Raw genomic sequence first — 15,615 nt, 5'->3', positions numbered from 1 at the left:
AGGTTATGACAATCAGCCTTGGCTTCCTGGGGGCTGGTTCTTGTTTTCTAGATGGACATACAATGTTTCTATAAGTTAAACCTCTTAGCACTTCAATTACTGTGTGTTAGTTGATGCACAGATCTAAAGAATAAGGAGGGAATGTTGTACAATGTAATATTATTTGAAGGTCAACAGACATTCTGAGTTCTGTAAATCTGAAGAAAGATTATGTAGTAGTTTATATCTTAATTCATAAGCAACTTTTCTTTAGAATTTGGAATGCTGGAGAAAGGGAGGGGATATAACCTTGCAAATGGTAAAGGGAAGAATATAATTTTGCAAAGGACAGCTCAAAAAGGAGCAGCTACAGGAGCTTAAAGGCTCTAACTAATCCATTAGTTTTCTCTTAAAATCGTAACACTCTACATTAGTGTTTATAATTCATAAACAACTCTCAGCAATAATATCATCCTCTCAAACCTAATAATGTACAGTGCATAACAAGTACTCAGTACATGTTTTTATGAATTAGTAATGTAAATGTTTAATCCTTCCTACTTCTGGTTGGGTTTTTAAAAGTATAGAAACAGTAAAGGACTAGAACAACTTTTGGTCTTCACTAATTTTAATTGTGTTCATGATAGCAGAACATCAGGAATATCTTAACAGCTTTACAAAAATGTGAAATATGAAAAGTTCAGTGTATTTGGATAAGAACTGGTGTCTAGTCTGGATTCATTTATTCACAAGGAGAATATTTCATTATTACATATGAGAAGTACTTTGTCATCTGTGAGGTGCTTTAAAATGGGGTATTTCCTCATTCTTTAATTAATTTATACAACTCTATGTACTAGATTAAGTATTTCCCTGAGTATTGAATTGGAAAACTGGAAAGGTTGACGTACATTTATGCTCATGCAACAAAGCCTACCAACCAGGACAGACATGACAAAATGGTGGTTAATCCAGCAGCAGTGAATCAAATGGAAGGACTGACCTCCCTAATTATTTTGGTCACCTTAATGATAATAATAATTATGAGTTAGCCTGCTCACTGATATCCATAATAAAGTTGGCCAAAATGTGTGCTGCCATGCACTTAACTAAAGTCAAAATGGGTCAAAGATCTAGATATTAAAACAAACATTAAATTTGTTGGAAGATGAAATAGGTAGAAATCTTGAAGACATAGATGCAGGCAGAGACTTAATGAACAAAACCCAACCTACAAGGGAAATATTACAAAGAAGGAACAAATGGGATCTCACCTTATTAAAAAGCTTTTACACAACAAAAGAAATCACCAAGCGAGTGAAAAAATGATCCATAGAGTGGGAAAAAATTGTAATCAACTGTCCCTCAGACAAAGGACTTATGTCTAGAACATATAAGAAATTTAAAAAATCAGAACCCCCAAATTCAAAGAACCAGTGCAAAATGGGCACCTGAGATGAATATACACGTCTCAGATGAAGACACACAAATGGCGAATAAATACATAAAAAAAGTTCAATATCATTGGTCATTGAGAAATGAAAATTAAAACAACATTGAGATTCCACCTCACCCCAGAAAGAATAGCTATCATAAAAAAAAAAAAAAACCAATAACAAGTATTGGTGGGGCTGTAGGGGAAAAGGAACTCTTCTCTACTGTTGGTGGAAGTGTAGACTGACACACTGTGTAAATAGTGTGGAGAATCCTCATTAAACTAGATTTAGAGATCCCATTTGACCCAGCTATTACCCTTCTGGGTATCTTCCCAGAAAAATTAAAAACATGATACCATAACAATATATGTGTTCACATGTTTATAGCAGCACAATTTATAACAGCTAAATCTTAGAATCAACCCAAATGCCCATCAACCAAGGAGTAAAAAAGATGTGGCCTTTTCATACAACTCAGCCATATAGAAGGATGTACTGGAGACTTTTATAGGTAAATGGATGCTACTAAAGACCATACTCATAAGTGAAATAAATCAGACTTCTATATGTAAACATCATATTGTGTCTCTAGTGTGAGAAACTGAAAGAGTGAATGGGGTACAAAATGTACAATGAATATTGTGAAATGGGAAGAAACTTTGCAAAAGAAAAGATGGGAGAAGGTGAAAAGAAAGGGAAAAAGAAAAAAATATATTTATATCAACACAATTAAGCTAGTTATACAGCTAGTTTCTCCTAGTTCACTGAAAAGAAAGGTTTGTGCTAATATTGTTTGGACAAGATACATGCCTATATCCTGTACTCTGAATAACTATTATGAAGATAACTATAGGCAAGATATTAATTACTGTAACTCTCCTACTAACATGTTTTGAAACTCTGTTTTATTGTTACTTCAGTTTTTTTCTCTTTAAAATAAAAAAATAATGGTGTGGACTGAAACCTAGAAAATCTAGAAATAGTCTTCTGCCAAAGATAAAAACTGTAATCCAAATGAATTGTTCAACCTTTCAGAGCTCTAGTATCTGCTTCTGTAAAATTATATTCCATGGTAAATGGTTTTCATGTTTCCTGCTTCTTATTATTGCTAATTCTTATTTTAGTCATGCCTAAAAATGTTATGGATATTTCCTTTTTATTATTATTTTCACAGTATTTTTATGTCTTCTCAAATCTATTTGGAACAGCGTTTTAAACTGTTATTTATTTTTCACTTACTGATTATTACATTGTAGGTTAAACAAATATGTGCCCTGGATTTTATAGTTTGATGTTTGAAATTTTGTTTCTAAAGGAAATTTAAAGACACTGATAATAAAATATATCCATGTAGACAATAAACTAAGCGGGTTATTTAATAATAAAATTGATTTTCTTAAGGCTGTCTACATTAATAAGTCAAAATGATTGTATTTCTAAGATTGCATATAAAGAAATCATAGAATTAGACTTCTAGTTTAATTAAATCATATTTAATAAGATTTTCTTGAATAATTCATCATCATCAAACATTTAAAATATTTCAAAGTTGAGATAAAGCAATATTCCAAACGCATCCTCACAGAGAGAAACTCTGGTTAAGGAAATCAAAGAAATTATATTCTGATATTAAAATTGATAAAGGCTGCTATTGTCTTCCAGGATGATTTGAGAAAGTGCCCACCTTTGAAAATTATAAATGTAAATTAACCTGGAGAGGATATTCATGAATCAAACTTTAAAAAAACCAAAGCAAATTAGGACCTATCTAGGATGTCACATACTCTCATTTACTTGTCAACATTTTTCGGCTGCAACAAAGATCAACTAACCAAGAAGTGGCAACTCAGAGAAATGTCTCAGGACCAGAATTTCTTGAGGTATCGATCACTGAGTTTCTGCAGCTGTACACTCCTTGCAGCTCTACTAGTGTTGAGTATGTTGGGTACATTGATATTGTACAAAATCAGGATTTTGTTAGCAAGACAGAGGAGACAATGGCTTTTTTGTTAGGAAACAATCACTCTCATTTGCACATATTGGGCAGTGCACTCACACCTGATTGATTTCCTCTGGGTTCCTACCTATTCAATCATGATTTCCAACCTTACTTTCGAAAGCTATAAAGGTAATTTCTTTCTCTTGAGTTACCTGGGCAACCAAAGTATGCACTCCAAAATAGGAAAGATTGTTGAGCTGGACACTACAAGAAGTGGGGCCAGGTATGATGGTGCAAACCTATAATCTTAGCTACATGGGAGCTACATGAGGAAAGAGGATTGCTGTGTCTCATGCTGGAAGCATATCATTTTAGAAGTCCTATTAAAACAACGATACTTGAGCACTGAAAGCACAGGAAGACTTGGCCTACATCAGCTCAAATTATATTTTTGCAGGTCAAGATGGCAAAGGTGAAGTGTGGTTGGAGGCTGCTGGAACTCATCAGATCTTTCTTATTTTTTTAATGTTTTAAGGCCAGTTATGCTTTTTTTTTTTGAGTAAATCCTACAACCAGTTGATATATTTCTGGTTCCCCTTTTAAGACACGACCTAGATCTTTGGTTTCTTTTCTTTACTGAAGGCTCTAAGAACGCTACCTTTCCTTTTTTCTGCTTTGCATTACCATTAATTATTCCATAATTTAGTTTCATTTTTTTGCTAGATGTTTAAGATTGAATATATGATATCCATCAAAAATCAACCTATTCTTTTCTCATTAAGGTCAGTGAGGCTCCTGTGGGTTTTTTCCTTCACTGGTTATATCACCTGGTAGAACAGATCAGGTTCTTAACCATTTGGCTTCCTTTGAAAGCTTTGGTGATATTCTCCTTTTCCAGAGACCTTCCTATTTGCAGAATACATTAGTTGTGTGGTCTCTAGTCCTTGTCTCTAAGGTCTTCATCACCTACCTGAATAGGAGGTTGGGAAACTCACCAGAGTTGTAGAGCCCATTTAAGGAGGATCCTGTTGTTTCCTGTGTCCTGGATGACCTTGGAGAGCAAAGGATAAAATATTGGCTTTTAGCCCGTTTATCTTTTTTAGCTTTGGTTTCCAAGTCTCAGTCCTTGCACATGCAGAAGACCAGTTCTACAAGTTCTGAAGTGTGTTTTAAATATGGCAGTGTTTAAGATATTGAGGACACCTTGAAATATAGTGAGATCAAAGGACAGTAATCCCCTTTCTTTTAATAGTGGTGTTATGGATTCTGTCTAGATGTTCCCCCAAAGCTTCATGCACTCATAGTGGGGCTTTTCCTAGCTTACTAGATCTAAAGTGTGTGATACTTGGATTAATGATGGTGATACTAAATTAGTTCATTGATTAGAATTAGCATAGTTTTGGTTGTGGTCAAATGAATTTACTGAGTGTGGGTGACAATACTGAAAAGACTTGTAACCTGGATGGGATTAAAGGGAAAAGCGGGCTCACTGCTATTTGCTTTCTGCTTGCTGCCTGTTGGACCATGGACTGATTCTCCTGTTCCATGCCTTTGTGCCATGCCATGCTGCCTTGGAGTAAGAAAATACATGCAGCTAGAAAATATAATCTTTAGTGAGTTAAATCAGATATAGGAGCTAAAATACTACAAAGTTTGTCTCATTTGAATAAGGCAAAGTACAAACCAAGAGCACAGTAAAGGAGAGATAAAATGACATAAGAGGATAAACCTCTTAGAAATGGGAAAAGTTCTAGAAGAACCAGGGGGAGGGAAGAGAAGAAGTAGAAGGGGAAAGAAGTAGAATTAAAACATGTCATTTACAGGAACCAAATAGTCTCTGTGAATGTAAACATTATGTGTCACAAAATGAGCCAGGATTAATATCAACAAGAATAAATGGGGAAGAAAATTTGTGGGGGAAGGGGAAGGGAGAGAGAATTTAAAAAGAAACAAACTGTGCTGCAGACATGTACTTACTCCCGAAGGTGATTGTAAGCTGAATATACTGCACATGTATACTAATAAAAAATTTATTTAATAAAATAACAATAAAAATTATAATAAGAAACTTTGAGATAAGCTTAGCAACTGACAAAACAATTATTGTATTGTATACAGCATTTTAGGATAACTATTGTGATTAAGAGAATTAGACCAGGATCATCAAACTTTTTTACTATCTTTCTGAAAATGTATTTGGCCTTTAACTATAAGGAATAAAATAATTTTTATATAATTTACAGCTAATAGTTTACTTTTCACTAAGTATATGATATTAAGAGTTCCAGGATATGTTCCTTAGGTGACCAATGCCTAATTCTTTTATTATTAAGGTGACTCTATCTGAAATACAAATTGTCTGGTACATCTAAGTACTTCTGTTTAAAGATAGTCATGATTTAATAAGGAACAAACACAGACCTGCAACAATCTATCATGACAAATAATTTCTGTTTAGAAGATACCAGCATGGTAAATTGTTCTCCCAAACTTTGTATTTTAGGAAATTGGTAAATTTGGAAAATAAATGTAATTAATATACAAGCAAATCAGTAATAATTAGAATTCCACATACATAATTAAAGTCCTTTATGTATTAACTTAGGTTTTACTTTTGAAGTAGAATATAGAGTTTAACAGTGCTAACAAAAATCAAAATAAAATACAATGTTAGACATCTCAAAAGTTTAGAAAATGGCATGGAGACCACAAATAGGTTGATTACATAATGTTCAAGTGTAACTAACTTATGCAATAACAAAATGCTATTTAGTCAAAAACCAACTGATGTAGACCAAGTTTTAAATAATAGACTGTTCAAACGATTGGACTCATTTTAATCTTAACCCATACAATCTATTTGTATAGTACCTTATAACAAAAAGAAAAACTGTCAAATGTTTTATCAATCATTTTATATACTCACAAGTCCAATGCATATTGTATAAAAGAGAGAACTTATTGGTTACCTTGCTTGTATCAAAGTTCTTTTAGTTTTACAAGTCTTGCAAAACATTAAGGCAAATATCTTAGTTATGTGACAATTTTAGTCCTCAGAACTACACACATATCTAGTCACAAGTCTACCGAGTGTCAAATATACTATAATAACTTAGCACAACAGTTGCTTATTTAATCAGTCATAATCAGATTTAACCAGAATTATATAGTGTTTATCTAAGACTTCACAACATACAGACTACTTAAACCCTGACTCTGTTAAGACTCATTTTGTTAAAAAATTAAATATCTAACAAACACATTTTTTTCTTTTTAAACCATTTCTTTATAAATATTATTAAAAGCAGACCAATATTTTAAGAAAAGCTTGTTGCTTTCAGCATAGAAAATAGATTTTATTTCATGTCAGTGGAGTCTCCTTTGGTCTTAGGAAGCTACTAAATAACCTTTTAAGTTAGAGCTAACATCATCACATATGAAAATTGTATTTTATAAAGGCTCTGTCACTTATTCAGAATCTCTACAAACTGTTTGCTTCCTTGTTTTCACTTTTTTTACATTCTGAAACAATCAGTCATTTAGGATAAAATATTATTTTACTATACAAAATTCTTTTTCATCCTAAAGCATTTTCTTTTCCTATAATCTTTCTTATTATAAATATCTTTCTACCAATAACCTGTTTATAGTTCCCTGTCTCCCATATACTGGTTTTGTCATGTGTGTTAATATTCTTTACACTTACACTTTAAAACAATTCTTGATGCTTCTGAATTTGGGCAATTCAATCAAGTTTCTAAATAAGATAAAAGTCAAGACACAGCTTAAAGTTTTCCTGCTTGACATGTAGAATTATATATTAGCATGTTGACTTTTTTTCTTGTTTTTTGAGACAGAGTCTTGCTATATAATTCAGGCTGGCCTTGAATTCACTATGTGGCCTTGAATTCACAGCAGTCTTCCTGCCTCTGCCTCCCAAGTGCTGGAATTACAGGCATATGCCACTACACCCAGCCTAGAATTTTAACTTTTAATAATCTTATATGTAGTGAAGACTCAGATAATAAAAATCTTAAACTTATTTTGCATCAACAATTTATGAAAACACATTTAATACTCAAATGTATTATCTTTTCATTAAATTTAAGTAGCTAATAATGCTTATATTTAGTTTTTAACCCAGATGTTTTATTATAAATGTTTAGGAACATTTATCTCAGTTATATCTACTGAATTTACTTTTAAAACTTATTTTTAAATTACTGATGACAGATATCAGATATAGTCATCATTTAAAGATTTTTTTGGTCAAAGCAAAATCCTAAAGTCAAATAGCTATACTTAGAACAGACACAAACCAGATTTATGTAGCTTTTTTGTTAAAATTGAAAATTTGAGACAAAATAATATGATAAAACGAATTTGTTAATTTATAAAGAGAAATTTAAATTACATTTAGGGCAAGATGAAATCAATTTAAATCACTTATTTTTATGGCTATCTTTAACATGTTCATTCATAAATTCCATATAGCCTTTATAGCTACTTGAAATTTTAAATGTTCTTCCCCCTTTTTAGTCTCAGAGTAACAGTTAATACACAGATATTACCATTCAATTAGAACTCGCTAAAATAACAGACTTTTAAGTAAATTTGTATTCCCAAATTATCACAGAATAAGCAGATGGCTGTAGAAGGAGAAGTTAACTCTGCAATCATAGGTTAAGAATTATTTTAAGTTGTTTACCAAAAAATGTTAAACTTGGCATGCCAAATACAAAATATTAATTTAAAACATAGGATCCAAAAGTGAATTTAAAGATGCAAGAGCTATCTATACCAAAATATGGAGTGACAGTATCCTTACAAAAACTGTTTTTAAGAATTCCATGGAGAGTTTCAAATTTTGTAAAATGCACCTCCCAGGACTCATTTTGAGATCATCATTTTAATTCCAAAGGATGTCATAACTATGCAGTATTACAAAAGAAAATCACCTTTTATTAGTTATATATTTATAGCTAGAAGTTAATTAGTCAGCCAATATGTGTTTCAGTGGATTCTTGGAAGATAGTAGGATCAAGTTGCCCACTTTCGGTTTTTAAGGAAACCAAAACAAAACAAAGGAACCAAAACCAAGCAGTACATTTTCTAAAAACCAATTTTTCCCAAAGGAAAAGCTGAGAATATGGTCCTTTGACTTTGTCTCATGCCAAATCACCTCACTGTGTTCAAGCCCCCAAGACACTGAAGTTTCTGACACGCACATCTGCAAGACTTACCCTGTTGGATCTGTTGATCCTTCTCTCAAATGCGTTTCCTTTTCCCCAATGAAAGCAGTGGGAGGAAATGGGAAGTATTTTGGGTGTGAGGAAAACAACACTGTCGGTCCAATGGGGAAAGCTGGGGCATTCACCAGTCATGGAGATAACTGAAGAAACTGACTTGGGCAGCTGCATATTTTTCACCCGCACAAGGAGATTTGTCCAGTAGTCCTACGGCCCTCATTGGCCCACCAGGAGAAAATTCCCTCCTTCACTTGTCTTTTTTTAGTACCAAGTTAAACCTGGAATATCTGCCATTCCCTGTTAAAACAACAGGAGAAAAAATAGCTGAAAGTCTCTATTTAACTTTACGATTACAGTCTAAGAGTTATGTGTACACAGAACTAAAAGGAAGAAAAATTTTATAAAAACATAGGATGAGTTAAAAAATAGAAAATGAAGCAACTGCAGATTCCTTTTCTAAAGTTACTTAGCAATTTGGGGGCAGTTCCCCTCTGGTGAATTTGAAGCAAGTTTTCAGTTGTTGCCAGCCATAATGTGCTTCAAAAAAATATTTACTAAACTAATTGTAATAAACATAGATTAACCACCAGAATAACCAACATAAGCATGTATAAAACATATAAAAATTATATAAACTCAGAGTGCACTTTCAGACACAACAACCAGAATTTCTCCAAGTATTTAACATAGAAACAATTCCTTTTTTATTTATCCTTCAGTGAATAAATGGACATTTACTCATATATCTTAATTTCTCTGAAAAGTCAAAAGGAGCAGGCAGAGTTGGAGAAAAAAAAAGAGAAAGGAGGAAAAGAGAACAGCGCAGATCACACACAGCAATTGCTTTTGGTCTAAGGCAGCAGCCAATACAAAAAAGTCCAAGAGGCTTGAATCCAGCACACAGCCCCAAGTCTGACCCCAATCCAGGGCTTTGGAGAGAGAGAACCAACACCTCTGCAAATCTAACTGAGACAAACCTACAGGGCCCTATTATGCAAGTCCTGATTAGTTTTAATTCCCAGAAGTCATAATTACAAGATTGATCAGATTTCATACATTAAATTAGCCCTGACAAACCAGGATATTCAAGATAGACGTGAGGGAAAGTAAAAAAATAGACTGGGGAATTTATTACAGGGCTGCCATCCATGCCCAAGGACTCACTTGTTTGTTGTACACAGTAACATGCATGACTGATTAAATCTGGGAGTCCATGTGAATTTTGCAGCAAGGCTTAGAGAAGTCTCATTTTGAGCTTCAGTATGTGGTCCCTGGCTAGTGTGGGTTCTTGCTTCAGTGATAATGGAAATTAAAACTGAAGCAAAATCATGAATTTTCAGGCAGAAGCTTTAAATGGAAAGTTTATTGTAGAAAAGAATAACAGTCCCAGAAAGAAGATATATAATATATGAAAAGATGCATAATGTTAGTCTTTTGGGAAATGCAAATTAAAACATGCACAAATCACCATACCTTCAGGCAGGGGCTTACACCACTGAGCTAAACCCCCAACTATTCACCACACTTTCAGTAGAACAACTAAAATAAAAAGTTGCCATTGGCAAATATCAGTAAGACTATGGAGCAACTTGAACTATTTTAGTCACTGCTGATGAGAATAGAAAACAGTGCAATTAACCTTGAAAAATGTTTTGACAGCTGCTTAAAAGATAAACAAAATCTACCATACAATCTGCCCATTTTACTTTTAAGAATATAAATAAATACATAGGTCCGTAAAAGAATTTATTCATTAATATTCATAGTGGCTTCATTCATAATAACCCTAAGCTGAGAACAATCCAGACATTCATCATAAGTCAGTACAGTATATAAAAGAATTATTCTGAATCCATATACTGAAATAATAGCAACAAAAAGTAATGAATTACTGACTCATGTAATATCAATAACTCTCAAGAGCAGTACGCCAGGTGAAAAAACTGTAGTGTAAAACACTATATATTATATTCTTCCATTTATAGAAAAGTCTAGAAAAGACAAAACTAAAGTGATAGAGAACAAACCAGTAGGATTAGGGTAGAGATTAGTGGTAAAGAGTTTTTCTAGCATGTGTGAGGCTCTGGGTTTGATCTCTAGCAACTCACTCACACACACACACACACACACACACACACACACACACACCCCAAAAACAAGAGGAAGAGAGACAAAGAATAAACAGATAATCCCACAGACTGAGTGGTGGGAAAGAGGTTGACTCTAAAAGGATGCAATCTCCCAAAACAAAAATCCAGTCAAAAACCTGGCAAAAGAAATGAATAGACACCTCTCAGAAGAAGTACAAATGACCAATAATTATATGAAGAAATGTTCAGCATCACTGGCCATTAGAGAAATGCAAAATGCAGTTCAAAACAACACTGTGATTCCATCCTCTCCACAAAGGATGGCTGTCATCAAAAACTCAAACAGCAACAAATTCTGGCAGGGTTGTAGGAAAAAGAGAACCCATCTACACTGTTGGTGGGCCTGTACAGTAGTACAACTACTGTGGAAATCAGTGTGATGGTCAATTGTGAAGTCAACTTAAATGTATTACGAAATGCCTCGTGGATTAGTGGGTGTATCTGTAGATGATTGATATGTAAACCACAAACTAAGTATGGAAGACCCACTCTAGATGTGAGGGGCACCTAGTGATTAATATGCTTGTAGCCTAGAAGGAATGCAAAGCACAAGAAAAAGAAAGTCTTCCCTATCACCTTTTCAGAGGAGCTCTGTCTTTGCTGTTGCCTTTGGATGTCTTCTCTTGTTCCTTCAGGTTTCCAGTGCGCTCTTCAGCCTTCAGTGCAGAGGGCTGCTTTCTGACCAGATTCTCACACCAGGTTCTGCAGTGAGCCTCAGGCCTTCGACTTTTTACTGGATCCTCTGGCTCTACAGCATACACACAGCCACTTTGCATTCTTCCAACCACCTTTCTGCAGGCAGCACTGTAACCCTAAACCTACTTTGTAAATCCTTTATATATCATATGTAAATATATTTTATATGAAATCTGTTTTCCTAGTCAGCCATAACATATATAGTCAGTATGGAAAGTTCTCAAAACGTGAAAAATAGATATTCCATTTGACTCAAATGTCAAAGGTATACCCCTTCAAAGGTATTTTCTTAAAACATTGAAAGATATGATATTACAGTGATACATGTATATCAGTGATTATAGAATACAATTAATAATAGATAAATATTGGAAGCACCATGTATCTCCATCAACAAGTGAATGAATAAAGAAAATGTAAATATACACACTAGAGTACTACTCTGCCATAAAGAAGGATACCTTGGAGTCTTCTGTAAGAAAATGGATGCACCATTGAGACCATAATGCTAAGTAAAATAAATCAGACACAAAAAGTTAAATGTCACATGATTTCCCTTATATAGGAAACCCAAAGAATAAATAATTTAAAGCAAAAAGATTGATTATAGGAAACAAAAATATAGATCTTTGTCGAATGGGAAAGGGATATAGAAGTGGAGAGAGAATGGAGAAAGGGAAGGAGAAGGGAAAATAAAAAGAATTAAGATTCATTATGTATATGTGGCATCTCCCATAAAGATTGTATTCATTATATATTACAAACATACTAAATAAAAATTAAAAAACATTTAATTTAAAAAATTAAAAAAAGAAATGAAATAAGTAAACAATTTAAAAATTGTTAACAGAAAAAAGACAGACACAAGGAAAATTTGGAGAGTGAAGCAAATGTTCTGTACCTTGATCGTAGGAATTAATGTCCAAATTCATTGAGTTGTTCACTTAAAACTTACAAATTTAACTATGTGTAACTTATTTGTACAAAAATGAGTTACATGGTTTAAAAGATTCAGTAAATTACTTAAAAATTACTGTCAAAATTTGTTGCCAATGAATAAATAATAAAAGATTGGTAAATATAAAAATTTGGATAAAACTTGTACTTTTAATTTGATAAATCTTTGATTTGTCAATACAATTTAGATGAATCAGAATGGGAACTCACAGTTGTCTCATGTATGAATGATGTAATAAAAAATTTTTATGAACCATGTTAAATGTACTACTGAAAAATAAAGGACTTGGCTTTTATTACAAAGTTTGTTGCACAAATATAAGTTTAGGTGTTTTAAATTCTTTTTTTTTTTTTTATGGGGATTGAATTCATGACCTCACACTTGCTAAGCAAGGGCTTACACCACTGAACTAAGCTCCTAGCAGTAGGTGTTTTAAATTCATGAAATGTTTGTAATTCTTTTTTTTTTTTTTTTTTTTGTCTTTTTCCTTTTTATCAGTACCAGGGGTGGAACCCACGACTACCTGCTTGCAAGGCAGGCACTTAATGCCGCTGAGCTAAATCCCCAGCACAATTCATGAAATGTTTAAAACATATCTTTAAAAAATGATTTCTTACCTCATTGCTTCTCCATAAACTAACCAGCTTTATCTATTAGTCCAGAAGATCTAAAGGATTTCTTCTGGCCAGTTTTATCTTCTATACCTGGGTCACTTGACTGCCATTCTAGGGTTTCTATCATGGGCAACAGATTAAGAAACTAACATAATCCATTGAGATGCCACATGATTGACTTATTACATTTTCCTGGCTATTCAGGTAGAAAGTAAAAACATAAAGCAAAACAAACCCCTATCACAACCACTATTCCAATTAGCTCAAGTAATGAGCTGATTAGAAGGGCACAGGAGATCATTAGAAATCCAGAAAGGACTCAAGAGAACAGGAAAATGGAAATATAATCAGGCCTCCTGAGAATACATCAGATAGCTACAATCTCTATGGTCACATAGTGTCTTGATTATTTCACTCTATGCTGCTACATTCTACAACTTTCCTTAAGCTGTTCTTTCTATTATTGGAACCATGTGTATGGGGTTGGGAATGGTCACCAACTCTAAGGTCATATCAGCATTTGGAATTCAATGCCTACCTCCATTTAAGTGATTAAATTTTTATCTTATTGGTCCAATTCCACAGAGAAGATGTAATTGACCTTGCTTGGTCAGCTAGGTCTGGGGATCAGGTTTTCTTGTGTAAAGAGTGTGTTGGAAATCTGGATATTGTGTTTTAGATCGAAAATGTCCCCCAAAGCCTCAGATTTATGGATGGAGTCTGGTCAGACAGGGCAGGTCACTGGGGCACAATTTAGAAAGGTATATTCTTGTCCCACGATCACCCCAGTTCCTCTCTCTACTTCCTGTTCACCATAATATGAGCATCTTTCCTCTGCCTGAATCTTCCACCAGGCTTTTTGTGGCTTAGAGCTGGCCAGCCACGGACTGAACCCACTAAAATTATAAACTTCCATGTGTCAGGAGTTTTCTCCCAGTAATGAGAAAGTGACCAATACAATGGCCATGTAACTTGTGCAGTTGCATAACATCACAGGTTCAGGGGGCTCTGCACACTCCATTTAATATTGTATTGTCACTGTCAAATTCTAAATTTTTGAACAAAATTTCATATTTTTACTTTAGACATGCCTTTATAAATTATACAGCTGATTACACTGCTTGGCCTAGATACGAGGCAAGACTTGGTGGTAAGGGGAACTTTCTTTCCTATATTGGCAGTTAGGGAATATTTTCTGTATTTTACAGTCTTAGTTTTTACCATTAACCTTTTCCTTTATTTGTACTTACATTTTGGCTTATTATTCAAATAATCAACAAATATTGACTCCTTCTACATGTTAAAGTTATTCTAGGCACTGGAAACATTTGATGAATTGAATAGAATTTCTTCAGTCACGGAACATAATGTCACTCAAAGTGTACTCTATCAGGTTATCAAGGAACTGTTACTCTGCCTTTACAGAGTACCTGGCCTTCTTTCCTGGAGTTTCCTATATATTCCAGTCAGTATCCAAGTAGATACAATTGAAAGGCATGCTGAAACCTTAGTGCAGAAACTAGGAAAAAGAGGAATTCAGTACTAGGATTAGTGGGTTTTGCATGAAGTGTCCTTTTTTTTAAAACCTTACTTTAAGCACATTGAGTTCTAGTAGGTTGATAGTCGATGCCTAATATGGCAGGTCTGACAATCATAATAAGCTTGCTTCCAGATTGCATTAATATCCAATTTAGTTTTATCTAACAGGAAGTAGAAGTAAAAAACCAGGGTGTAGTAAAACTCAGAGAGAGAGAGAGAGAGAGAGAGAGAGAGAGAGAGAGAGAGTAACACTGTGGTTTTAATTCCTGAGATTTACTTCATAGCAAGCTGGCTAACAGCTGGGAGTATAAAGAGACAAGAGCACAGCTTCTTAATGGAGAGTGTTAGAAGACCTATGAAGGAGACTGTGATATTACTCAAGTATATGTCCAGGACTGAATAAAGATGTCACATGGAAGCCAGTGCAGAATGCAATGCGAAAGACCTTAGAGAAGGCTGAGATCCCAGGACTCTGCTCAGATCATGGTTAGCACAACACAGTGACTATCATCAGACCCAACCATCTGCTGTTGTCTCTGTGTTGTTCAGATGTTCCTCTTACTCTGACAGCATCATTAGAACATCTTTTATGATTTGTTTGCTGCAATAAAACTAGTTACTATAGTGCAGGCTGCTAAGCTCTACCTCTCTTCCTTTAGTAAGAGAACATCTGAACTTTGGCTTGTTACCTGGCTGACCAGCTTGATTGCACAGAATCTCCTGCAACAATATGCAGCCTACAGAAGACTGTCTTGTTGATGGGATATGAATGGAAATGACATGGGCAAGTTAAGCATTCCTTGCTTAAAGATAATGCTTCACTCTTAAAACTCCATCTTTCTTTCTTTCCATGGGATAGCAACTAACAGGATCTTTGATCTAAAGAATGACAACAGTCTGAAGATGATGTCACCAAGTAAAGCCCATTTACTAGGATTGGACCATTAATTGAGAGAAATCAACTACTGTTTAACTCACTGTGTTTTAGGGTTCCTTCAGCAGCTGTGTAGCCTACATTCTAACTCACCACTTTGTTGAATATCTGTTTTTTACCA

General features: G+C 34.1%; 2 long non-coding RNA genes across 9 annotated transcripts in view; one reads left to right on the top strand and one right to left on the bottom strand.

The window, feature by feature from the left end:
- Positions 1-8,805, bottom strand: part of LOC134477360 (uncharacterized) — a 53,918-nt gene extending 45,113 nt beyond the window's left edge. The window contains exons 1-2 of the long non-coding RNA XR_010049375.1: positions 8,598-8,805; positions 4,350-4,405 (exon numbers count right to left, since the gene is read on the bottom strand). This is a non-coding gene — a long non-coding RNA (uncharacterized LOC134477360). The remainder of the gene's footprint in view (positions 1-4,349; positions 4,406-8,597) is intronic.
- The window catches only part of LOC111758592 (uncharacterized), a 272,253-nt gene that overhangs the window by 130,855 nt on the left and 125,783 nt on the right, over positions 1-15,615 (top strand). The gene's annotated exons all lie outside the window — the stretch shown is intronic.

The sequence above is a fragment of the Cavia porcellus genome, unplaced genomic scaffold (assembly GCF_034190915.1).
Source record: "Cavia porcellus strain 051 isolate PalLab524CR breed Dunkin Hartley unplaced genomic scaffold, mCavPor4.1 scaffold_8, whole genome shotgun sequence".
In the NCBI taxonomy this organism is placed as follows: domain Eukaryota; kingdom Metazoa; phylum Chordata; class Mammalia; order Rodentia; family Caviidae; genus Cavia; species Cavia porcellus.
This window is presented reverse-complemented; position numbering and strand designations above follow the sequence as displayed.